This window comes from Leuciscus leuciscus (genome assembly GCF_965113295.1).
Source record: "Leuciscus leuciscus genome assembly, chromosome: 25".
NCBI classification, from domain to species: domain Eukaryota; kingdom Metazoa; phylum Chordata; class Actinopteri; order Cypriniformes; family Leuciscidae; genus Leuciscus; species Leuciscus leuciscus.
In genome coordinates, this window is record NC_138724.1 from 4606378 (window position 1) to 4616584 (window position 10207).

The 10207-nt window shown below is 37.2% G+C and overlaps 1 gene segment (V, D, J or C); it reads left to right on the plus strand.

Annotated features, from left to right (window-relative positions):
• Window positions 1-1625: 1625 nt before the first annotated feature.
• On the plus strand, window positions 1626-2335 carry LOC309490557 (immunoglobulin kappa variable 1-39-like). The segment is given in 2 exons: window positions 1626-1730; window positions 1865-2335.
• The last annotated feature ends 7872 nt before the right edge of the window (window positions 2336-10207 follow it).

A 10207-nucleotide genomic window follows, 5' to 3' on the forward strand; every position in this document is an offset into this window, starting at 1 on the left:
TGCTAAAGTGTGTTACAGAAAAAAAAGATCAGTAGTGCAGGTGAGGGAGGAAAGAGTTTCATTTTTCCACTATCAGTTTCTACCTTACAGCTAAAAATTAACACAAAAGAAAAACATGAATAATCCTGTCCTAATCCTGTTTGTGAGTCCAATGTACGTGCTGCAATAATCATGCCTTCTGTTGATGGTATGTCAAATTTGTATGTCTCAAAATGTCATTTCTATCCACAAAACTTGCCAGAAGTCATGGTTTAAGGGGTTATTAAAAAAAAAAAAATCTTCCGGGGGTGCACCGGTGCTGGAAAAAATTATAGGGGAAACACTGGTATGTATGTATTAACTAACATGAACAAACAATGAGCAATACATTTGTTACTGTGTTCATCTTTGTAAACGTTAGTTAATACAAATACAGCTGTTCATTGTTTGTTCAACAGTGTTGTTAAGATTTTAATAAAGTATTAATGTTGAAATTAACATTAACAAAGATTAATAAATGCTGTACAAGTGCAGTTCATGCTAAGTAGGGGATAGCGGGGCACAAAGTAACGCTTTTTGACTTTCTCAGTTTGTGTAAATCTACTTATGGTTCAGAGTATTTATTTTTTCCCACATTAATTTCCCACATGTCTAGTACAATTATGTGTTTTTGTTTTATTAATACAGTATATACTTTTTTCTGGATATACCCCGAAAGAATGGAAGTGAAATGTGACAACATGCCCCATAGGTGGGGCACATTGTAACATGACATATGACAGCTTAAAATGTTATCTGATCTAATAAAAAAATATACAAAACAAACTAAAAAATTTTTTCTAAATAAAATACAATTAAAAAACTTTTTCATATAAAATAATGGCAATTTTTAATAATTAAATATAAACTCATTTTTGAGTTTTGACTACGAACACATGAAAACACAGCTATACAACATAGTTCAAAACAAATAAATAATTAGTAATTTCTGAACATTGACTCTCAGTCTTTATTCACCTTTTTCTCACGTTTTCTCAATAAAATTAATATAATTATAGAATATAATAGCATATTTCTAATAGGGGCACATTGTAACGCAGTGTTACAACATGCCCTCGCCTGCACAACTGGGATTTAAACCCGGCTAGTGTCTTCTGCTAGTTAGCGAAGCATTAAAGAACTATCTCAACTGTTAAATAACATCTTGGAGATTAAAATAATATCAGATTTGTCTTATTTTAAATAAACACAAAAAATAGAGATGAAAAATTAACTTAAGTAAGAAATTTACTTTTGCTATGGTTTAATAAATGTCTATGGATATTAGATATTAGATTGGATTTTTTTTTTTTCTTCTATATAGTGTTGATATGGCAACTAGTAAATACACAAAGTTTCATCATCCAAGCATGTGCGGAAGTATTTAAAACAAGCGTGTTACAACTAACCCCGCATTAGGTTGTGCCCCGCGCTCCCCTAATGTAATTAACTAATGTTAACTAATTCACCTTGTTGTAAAGTGTAACCGAAATGTGTTTGTGACTGATCTACAGTCTTCAGGATAATGATTTACATAGAGAGAGTCACTTTGCATTGTCAGCACATGCTTCAGTGCTCTGAGAGTGTTTATAGTGCTGTGAGTTTAACACTTCATGACTGAGAGCAGAACACAATCTTCATCATCACACAAGACTAAACTACAGCAATGAACACAATCAACATCTTCATCTGGATATTGCTCTGTATATCAGGTATACAATAAGACACTGACATGCTTATAACTACATAAATAAAGTTGGTTCATATTTTATACATATTGAACATCTATTTCTATTTCTAATATGACACATTGTTTTTATATTGTCTTTATGCATTTCTCTTCCAGGCTCCAGAGGACAGATCACAGTAACTCAAACTCCTGTAGTTCATACAGTTTCATCAGGAGAGAATGTTGTGATGAGATGCAGCGCCAGCACTCCTTTAACAGGCTGTAGTCCACCCTGTCTGTCCTGGTACTTACAGAAACCTGGAGAAGCTCCTAAACTCCTGATTTATAGAGTGAACAGCCTCCAGTCTGGAACTCCATCTAGATTCAGTGGCAGTGGATCTGGCAGTGATTTTACTCTGACCATCAGTGGAGTCCAGACTGAAGATACAGGAGATTATTACTGTCAGAGTAGACACTGTCCTAGTAGCTGTGTGTTCACACAGTGATAAAGAGTCGTACAAAAACCTCTGTCAGTCAGACGTCACAGTGACTGCACTGATACAGCTGAGAGAAACTGCAGCTGCTGATGGAGGATCACAAACTACACAATATCAAACCTTTCACACACTTTATTCATTATTATGATGTAAGTAAACATGTAACACAGTCTTATATCCCTTACTAAACTGGACACAAATGTGGAGAAAATGTGAGTGGAGCTTGTTCCTGTAAAACTTGCCACCACAATGTAATCGAACTGTAGGAAAGTCAATCACTTTAACTGCACTTCCATCCTTCACCACTAGAGGACAGATCTTTAATATTACTGAGTTCCCTATCTGTCAGCAAGAGAGTTTCTCTGGGCACTTCAACACTTCCTTTATTTCCAAAGGAGAATATTCTCTAGCAAGATAATATCTCTATAAAAGAGAACATTTCCTCTAAAAGACGCTTGTTTCTTCCGATCGAGTTTGCAGATGAGTTACCATTCGGTACCATTCACAACTTTTGACAGTGGAAACGGAAATAATTGCGTCCCGTACTGCTCAGTGGAAACGAGCCATAACTTTAAACAGAACGAGTACATCTTTCTTGAAGTGCACATTGTAGATCATAACAGAAATTAGCTCAGCCAAAACTGATGAATGATTGAAACCTCTTCCAGCAGCGGTCGGGACGAGTAGAGCACAGTCTCTACGGTTTAGAAGTTGCAGATGTCCTGATCAGGCCAGTGTGCACATGATGATGGACAGGAGTCATAGTCCCATACTCCATTTCAATGAAGTCATTCAACTGTGCTCTCAGAGTTACAGTTATATTCATAAAGAGCCTTCGAGTCCCACCAGGTGTAATCCACGTTTAGAGAGTTGGGTCACTCTCACACTCTTTACTGTAGATACAACTGTATATTTATGCCACTTTGACATACTGATCACTCGAATATACAGCTACAAATGATCTCACTAAAAACCCATCAGTCATGAATGATCACGTCTGATTGCTGATCTCTGATTGGCTGAATCAGATCTGCAGTGGGCCGGTGTATTTACACATCATGATGACTGATTTTATGGACTACATGCACACTTGAGTTTTGTTTATTAACCAATTAGTCTATAAAATGTAGGTGTTTGAAAACCGCCAAACCAATTTTTACCAGAACAATCAAACTCAAAACTGCCCAAATCTGGCAGCACTGGCTTCATGTCATTACTGTTTCCAAATGTCACTGGTTCGTCACTAGGGGGCGATGATCTCTGTGAACCCATGAACCACTGTCTATTTCATTTTACCTGATCTCAGATCAGTTTTTTTAAATATTAATGTTTATTGACACATTTTTATAATAAAAAAGGAGTTAAAAGTGTGTAATTGGTCTGATTACCAAGCTCTCCATAAAACAAACAAAACAAGCCCTTCAATTTACTAAACTAACTCATATTATAAAGACATTTCATATTTACTGGTATTAGATGATTTGGTAATAGGTTGTTTGCATATGACGTCACGTCACTGCGTTGCCATGGCGCGAAATGCAGATGGAGGGCAGGAAGTGATTTGCTACATTTAGGAAGCACTATAACAAACTCAAAATACCTATGTTTTGCGTCGTTTATGGTTGCTGAAATCGATCAAGCCGAGAAACCACGAGGAGTACCAAAAGTTGTTGTTCATAAGGGAGAAAAATGCAAGAAATTGACCGAAAACCGCCAGAAAAATGGCTTGCAAATCTACGTCTGCGGTCGGGAGGAGCCGAATCGGAAAATGCCCGTGTGTGCAGTGATCACTTCATCAAAGGTGAGTTAATACAACTTATGTGGCTATGTTTGTGTAACGTACCATTTTCCAAACTTTGTAAAGTTAAAGTAATTGTTTCTTCTTTTCTTTGAGTTTGTAAGTTACCCCTGTAACTGAAGACAAACGCGTAACGTTAGCAAAGCTACCTACAAAGTGTTTTGAGGGTGCTGCCTTCAGTGCTTTAGTAGTGTTTCGGCGGACCTTTGAGAGTGGTTAACCTAATAACGTAAAGTAAACAGCCGTAAAAGTAACGTTGAGAAGCATTGAATGGTTGATAGGGTTAACGTTACGGATTAATCCACAGGACAAAAAAAGAATGACTGCCTCAATGACAGGCAAATCTTTCAATTCAGTTGAAAAATCACTCCTCTTCATAACACAAGGATCACATCCAACATATGTTTAGATTTTTTGTCTATATCTTTCTCTTGTAATAGCGTCTAAAGTAGTACAGTACAGACTTTCCTCCATCTCGTCCATTCCGCTCTTTACTTCCTGCCCTCCATTTGAATGTCACGCGTCATCACAATCACGTGACTGCAAACCACCTATTGCATTGAATAGATTAGACTTTAAATAAAAACATTTGCATTTGGTGTGTAAAAGGTGTTTTTATGCTGAGTTTCCGCTGTTCTGACCAGCGTGTGGCGTTTCCAGAGCTTCAATACAGTGAATCATTATGCAAATCAATCGGTTCAATGGTTTCTAAAAGCTTTGTTTCTCCCATCACTAGAGCAACATGATTCTGGTTCACTCTTGAGTTGATAACAGCAGGACAGAGAGCAAACTTTGCCTGGCCCACCTCCACTTCTGGCTGGGTCCCCGGCCCAAAACTGGCCCAACACACTGAACATGGACACACAGAGCTTCCTCTGGCCCAGATGTGGCCCACACCCTGTAAAGTGACTCTTATTGACTGATATGGCCCAGGTCTGGCCCAGGCACTGTAAGACAGATCTGGCTGAGAGTCGGCTGGGCAGAAACTGGCAGTGAAACACACATTCAACCAAGAGTTTTTATTAACAAATACACTTTAATATAAACATGTATGAACAATGAACAAATACACTATGATATTAACATTTATTAACAACACACTGATTCTTGATTTGTGATCATGTATTAGTTATGATTTTCATAAAATTTTCATATATAGAGTATTTACAACATTCTCTATAAATGTAATGATTATGTAACAATTAGTGTCAGAACGGCTGATTCTTGATTATTTAAAAAAAAATTTTGGTTGATATTTTTTTGGTTGAAGTTTTTAATCTCCTATAAATGATCAGTTTGTCTGCGCTGCTTCACTAAAGCAGAAGTGAAAGTGTTCCAGTCCAGATCATGTAACCAATCAGAGAGTGAGACTGAAAACCCCATTTGCATTGTCAGGGTGGAGTGATTGTGATCCTCTCAGAATAGAGCAGCTCTGTCTCCAGAGACCATGTTCAAACCCCAAGAGCTTTATTTGACATTTACTGCTACATCAACCTTCTGAAAAGCACCTGCATCTTCATCTGTTAGTTGAATGATGTTGTCAGACACAAAGTGAACTTGTTGAGAAGCTTTATTGAATGTTGCAGCAAACACAGCAGATTGAAAGATCACACACACACACACACACACACACACACACACACACACACACACACACACACACACACACACACACACACACACACACACACACACACACACACTCTTTCAGTATTGAGTTGTAAATCACTACAGCTGCAGCACTAGACTCATGTGAATCCTGCCTGACACAGGACACTCAGATACGGCTCATCTTCAGGAGAGAAACATCAGCACTCAGAGCTCTTGTGGAACGAGACCTCATGAGGAGCTCCATCATGTGTTACTCTGCAGACGTACAGCTCTCCCTCTTCCCAGCGTGCTTTGCTGAGGGTCAGGACGCTACTGCGGCTGTAGCGGCCGTCCTGCTGGCTCACTGCACTGCACATTCACAGCATAGGAATAATGCTGCTCTAGTTTTAGATTAAATCATTATAAAACAATATCAGTAACACTTTATTTAAAGCTTTCATAAATATTGCATTATAAAAGTATTTTTAATGCATTAATTATGCATTGCTATATTCATTAAAATGCGTGTATGATCTAATCAATAAGTGTAACAGCAGTTATAACACATATTATCTATTCATTGATCCACCTTTATGAAGAACAACCCTTTCGAGATGAAACAATGAAATAGCAAATATTATAATGCATTTTAGATTTGGTTACAGTTATTTATGATAAGATATAAGGCATTGTAACACATTATGAAACACTTTATAATGCATTAAAGGCTTAAAGTAAAGTTTCAACACAATATGTAATAATAATTATCATTAATAAATGTTGTTCTTGTTTCAACTTGTTTCAAATTGTATGTTTAGGAATATTATAAGAATTAAATAGACAGACTTACTGAGCACTAATTTTAACTGCAGTTATAACACATTATAATATTATCTATTCATTGTTACACCTTCACAAAATTATAATACACCAAAACTCATGACAAACATGATGATGAAAAGAAAGATGATGTTGTGGAGTTTCTCATAATGATGCTTCTGTTCTTCATATGCAGATCAATCATCATGATTCACAGAAAAACCTGCAGCTTCAGACTTCAATCTTCAGTGAAAATCTCTTCAAATAATGAGTTTATTGAATATTAGAGCCAAAGTCAATAGAAAGTGTCAACAATGAAAATATAAAAGGTATTTTGCATGTTCTACACAGTCAAGCATGTTTTCATATTCAAGGTCTGTTCTAAAAGTATCTGGACCGGTTATGAATCTCCACACAAGATCATGAAACGTGAACAAGCTCTAATATGTCTCCATCTTTAAAGGGGTGGTATAATACCCTTTTCACAAGATGTAAAATATATCTATGATGTCCCCAGAGTGTGTGTGTGAAGTTTTAGCGCAAAATACCCCACAGATATTTTTATATAGCAAGTTAAAGTTGTCACTTTTTGAGGGTTTGCAAAAACGCACCATTTTGTGCCTGGCCCTTTAAATGCAAATGAGCTGCTGCAGAGGGCGGGGTTTCAAGTCTGTTAGCAGCTGCTATTACCTCACGCAGACACACTAAAATGACAGAAACTGTTCTGCCTTTAATGTTAAACGGAGTCAGATAAGGATGGAGAGACTCAAGAAGAAGTGACAACATGTAGAATGCAACAGGACGTCTCTGAATGGTTAGTTGATGAATTTATGTTGCTGATGTGGAGTTAACTATCTTCAATTAGGATATTCTGTCATGATAAATCTATAAATTGCTCATATATGAACTGTTGTGAGATGCACACAGAGTGACTTTCTATTGCATGTGAAAAGATGGATGCTAAAGTTTGAGCTGACTCACAAATGTACTCTTATACAACATCTTTTCCTCTTCTCAACATGGACTGCGTGTTCCCGGGGGTGGGGTTTATGTAAATTCTAGGGTTAGTGATGTCACTAACCCGAGCGGAATGTCGTGTAGTCCCAACCAGCCGTTTGTTGTAGTCCTTTTCTTTAAAAGCAAATATCTCCCTTTGCTTTGAACTTTGAGCGTTGTAACTTTGCAGATGTTGTTTATGCTCAAACAGCAACATTACACACTAACTAAAGTTAGAAAAGTGAAATCACACTCAACCACCCCTTTAACAGCCTGTTTCTTCTCCATTTGATGATTTCAGACACACATGAGGCTTCATGATAGATGGAGTGACACCATGAACTCTGATTAGAGATTCACAATCAGTCCTGATACTTTCTGAACAGACTCATGATTCATGATTAGTGGTCGACTGATATTGGTTTTTTGATGGCCGATGCCGATGCCGATATCTTGGAGAGCAGGGTGGCCGATGGCCGATATAAAGCCGATATTTTTATATTTATTTTATCAATATTTAATAAATCATAAAACAAATTTTAAAAATAAACATGCTTTTATACTTTAGATGGCAACTTCTTAAATTTGCAATCCTTTTACAGTATTTTTCACAAAGTAATTGTTTAGAAATATATGAATATGTGAATAAAAAGAAGGTAAACACTGTAAAAGGACACTCAGTAATCTGGTAATATTGTGCGCACTGGTAATCATATTTTTTCAAATAAAGACAAGGTAACGCTAATGTTACATACAGCACAGAGAAAACTATATGAATATGACACAGTGGCAACTGGATATATATCAGCATATTTTAAAATGAAGGATTTAAAGTTTTTCGATCGCGTCTCCTGTGAAGCTGATCTTCTGTTCGCACTCACTCACTTCGCAGTTCGCACGGACCGACCGTCACTTGCAGACAGTAATCACACTTCACAAGATATCACAGCTGGATTCCATTAAATCTGCAAGGTTTGTGAAATTAAATGTTTATCAGATATTCAGAGATTTGTTTAAATGACGTAGATGCGCATTTGCTGAATGTTGACGGCAAATGAGAAAGTATTTTAGCCTGATTGTTTGCCTTTTCTGTTACAAATAATATAAAAGCAAATGCTTCACTTTAACTACTTACTTTGCATAAGTTACCATTTACTTACTTTGTTCACCAGTTCTGTCTAACAAAGTATTAGATATGACTGACAGAGATCGTAAATTAATGAAGACGGAGAATGTGAGTGAGCGCTGTATGATCTGAGGAGCTACCGTTGCCGTTCTCTTCTGGCGCTGGTGTTCTCAGCGCCGCCCGTCGAAATAAAAGTCCGGAGCGCCGTCAAAATAAAAGTCCCGCTTTCAACACATCGGCCAATCAGAAAAACTTATCGGCCGATGCCGATATTTCAAAAATGCCAAATATCGGCCGATATATCGGCCTTGGCGATATATCGGTCGACCACTATTCATGATCTTACTTTAGTGATGGCGGTTCATCTAGTGGAAGTGTAGCAGTGATGATGGTCACATGACTGAATATGGACACAGAGATGGACGTTCATCTGCACATCCTCAGTGTCTCAGGAGTCACAGTAAAAATACAAAATAAAGTCATGATTCTGTAACTCTAGTATATTAGTTTGTTATCAGCACAAGCTGTTGTAAATCCTGCCCACTTCTTTGCATTGTCAGCACATGCTTCAGTGCTCTGAGAGTGTTTATAGTGCTGTGAGTTTAACACTTCATGACTGAGAGCAGAACACAATCTTCATCATCACACAAGACTAAACTACAGCAATGAACACAATCAACATCTTCATCTGGACCATTGCACTGTTTATTCAAGGTAAGATGTAAAAACTGACTCTGTTTTTGGTGTTTTTGTAAAAGTATATGATGATATTAGTTTTAAACACTAGTTTTTTTCTTTTCTCTTCTTCAGAATCCAGAGGAGTGACTCTGACTCAACCTGAAGTTAAAACTGTCCAACAGAGTCAAACAGCAACAATAGAGTGTCATATAGATGTAGGAATATTAGGCAGCTACTTACACTGGTATCAGCAGAAACCTGGACAAGCTCCTAAACTCCTGATTAAATATATAAACACCCGTAATACTGGAACTCCATCTAGATTCAGTGGCAGTGGATCTGGCAGTGATTTTACTCTGACCATCAGTGGAGTCCAGACTGAAGATACAGGAGATTATTACTGTCAGAGTTTACACAGTATCAGTGGTAGCAATGTGTTCACACAGTGATAAAGAGTCGTACAAAAACCTCTGTCAGTCAGACGTCACAGTGACTGCACTGATACAGCTGAGAGAAACTGCAGCTGCTGATGGAGGATCACAAACTACACAATATCAATGTTTAGTTCAAAGTTTCTAAAGACTTTAAAAATATACATTTATCAATAGTAATTTATTTGATATGAAATAAGAGTTAGTGCTGATATTTAACCCATTCTCACTCCCAAGGCGTCAAAACCTGAAGCATGGTCAAGCGCCCCGGCGTCACTCTATGGACGAATTCGGAATTGTATGGTAAATTAACTTAATTATAACCATCTTGTTTCGGGTGAGGAAGGAATATCTGGTGCCCAAAGACAGAAAGCTGTGCAAGTCCATTGGTATGTCTTGTATTGAAACAATGCTGTAATATGTAGTAATAATAATAATAATAATAATAATAATATGTTTATTTTCTATAGCGCCTTTCAAGAACCCAAGGTCGCTTCACAATGCAGTACAAATAGCAAACAAACAGCAAGCAAACAGATGCAAAGGCCATCTGCTTATAACAGACAAACAGATGGAAACAAGCAT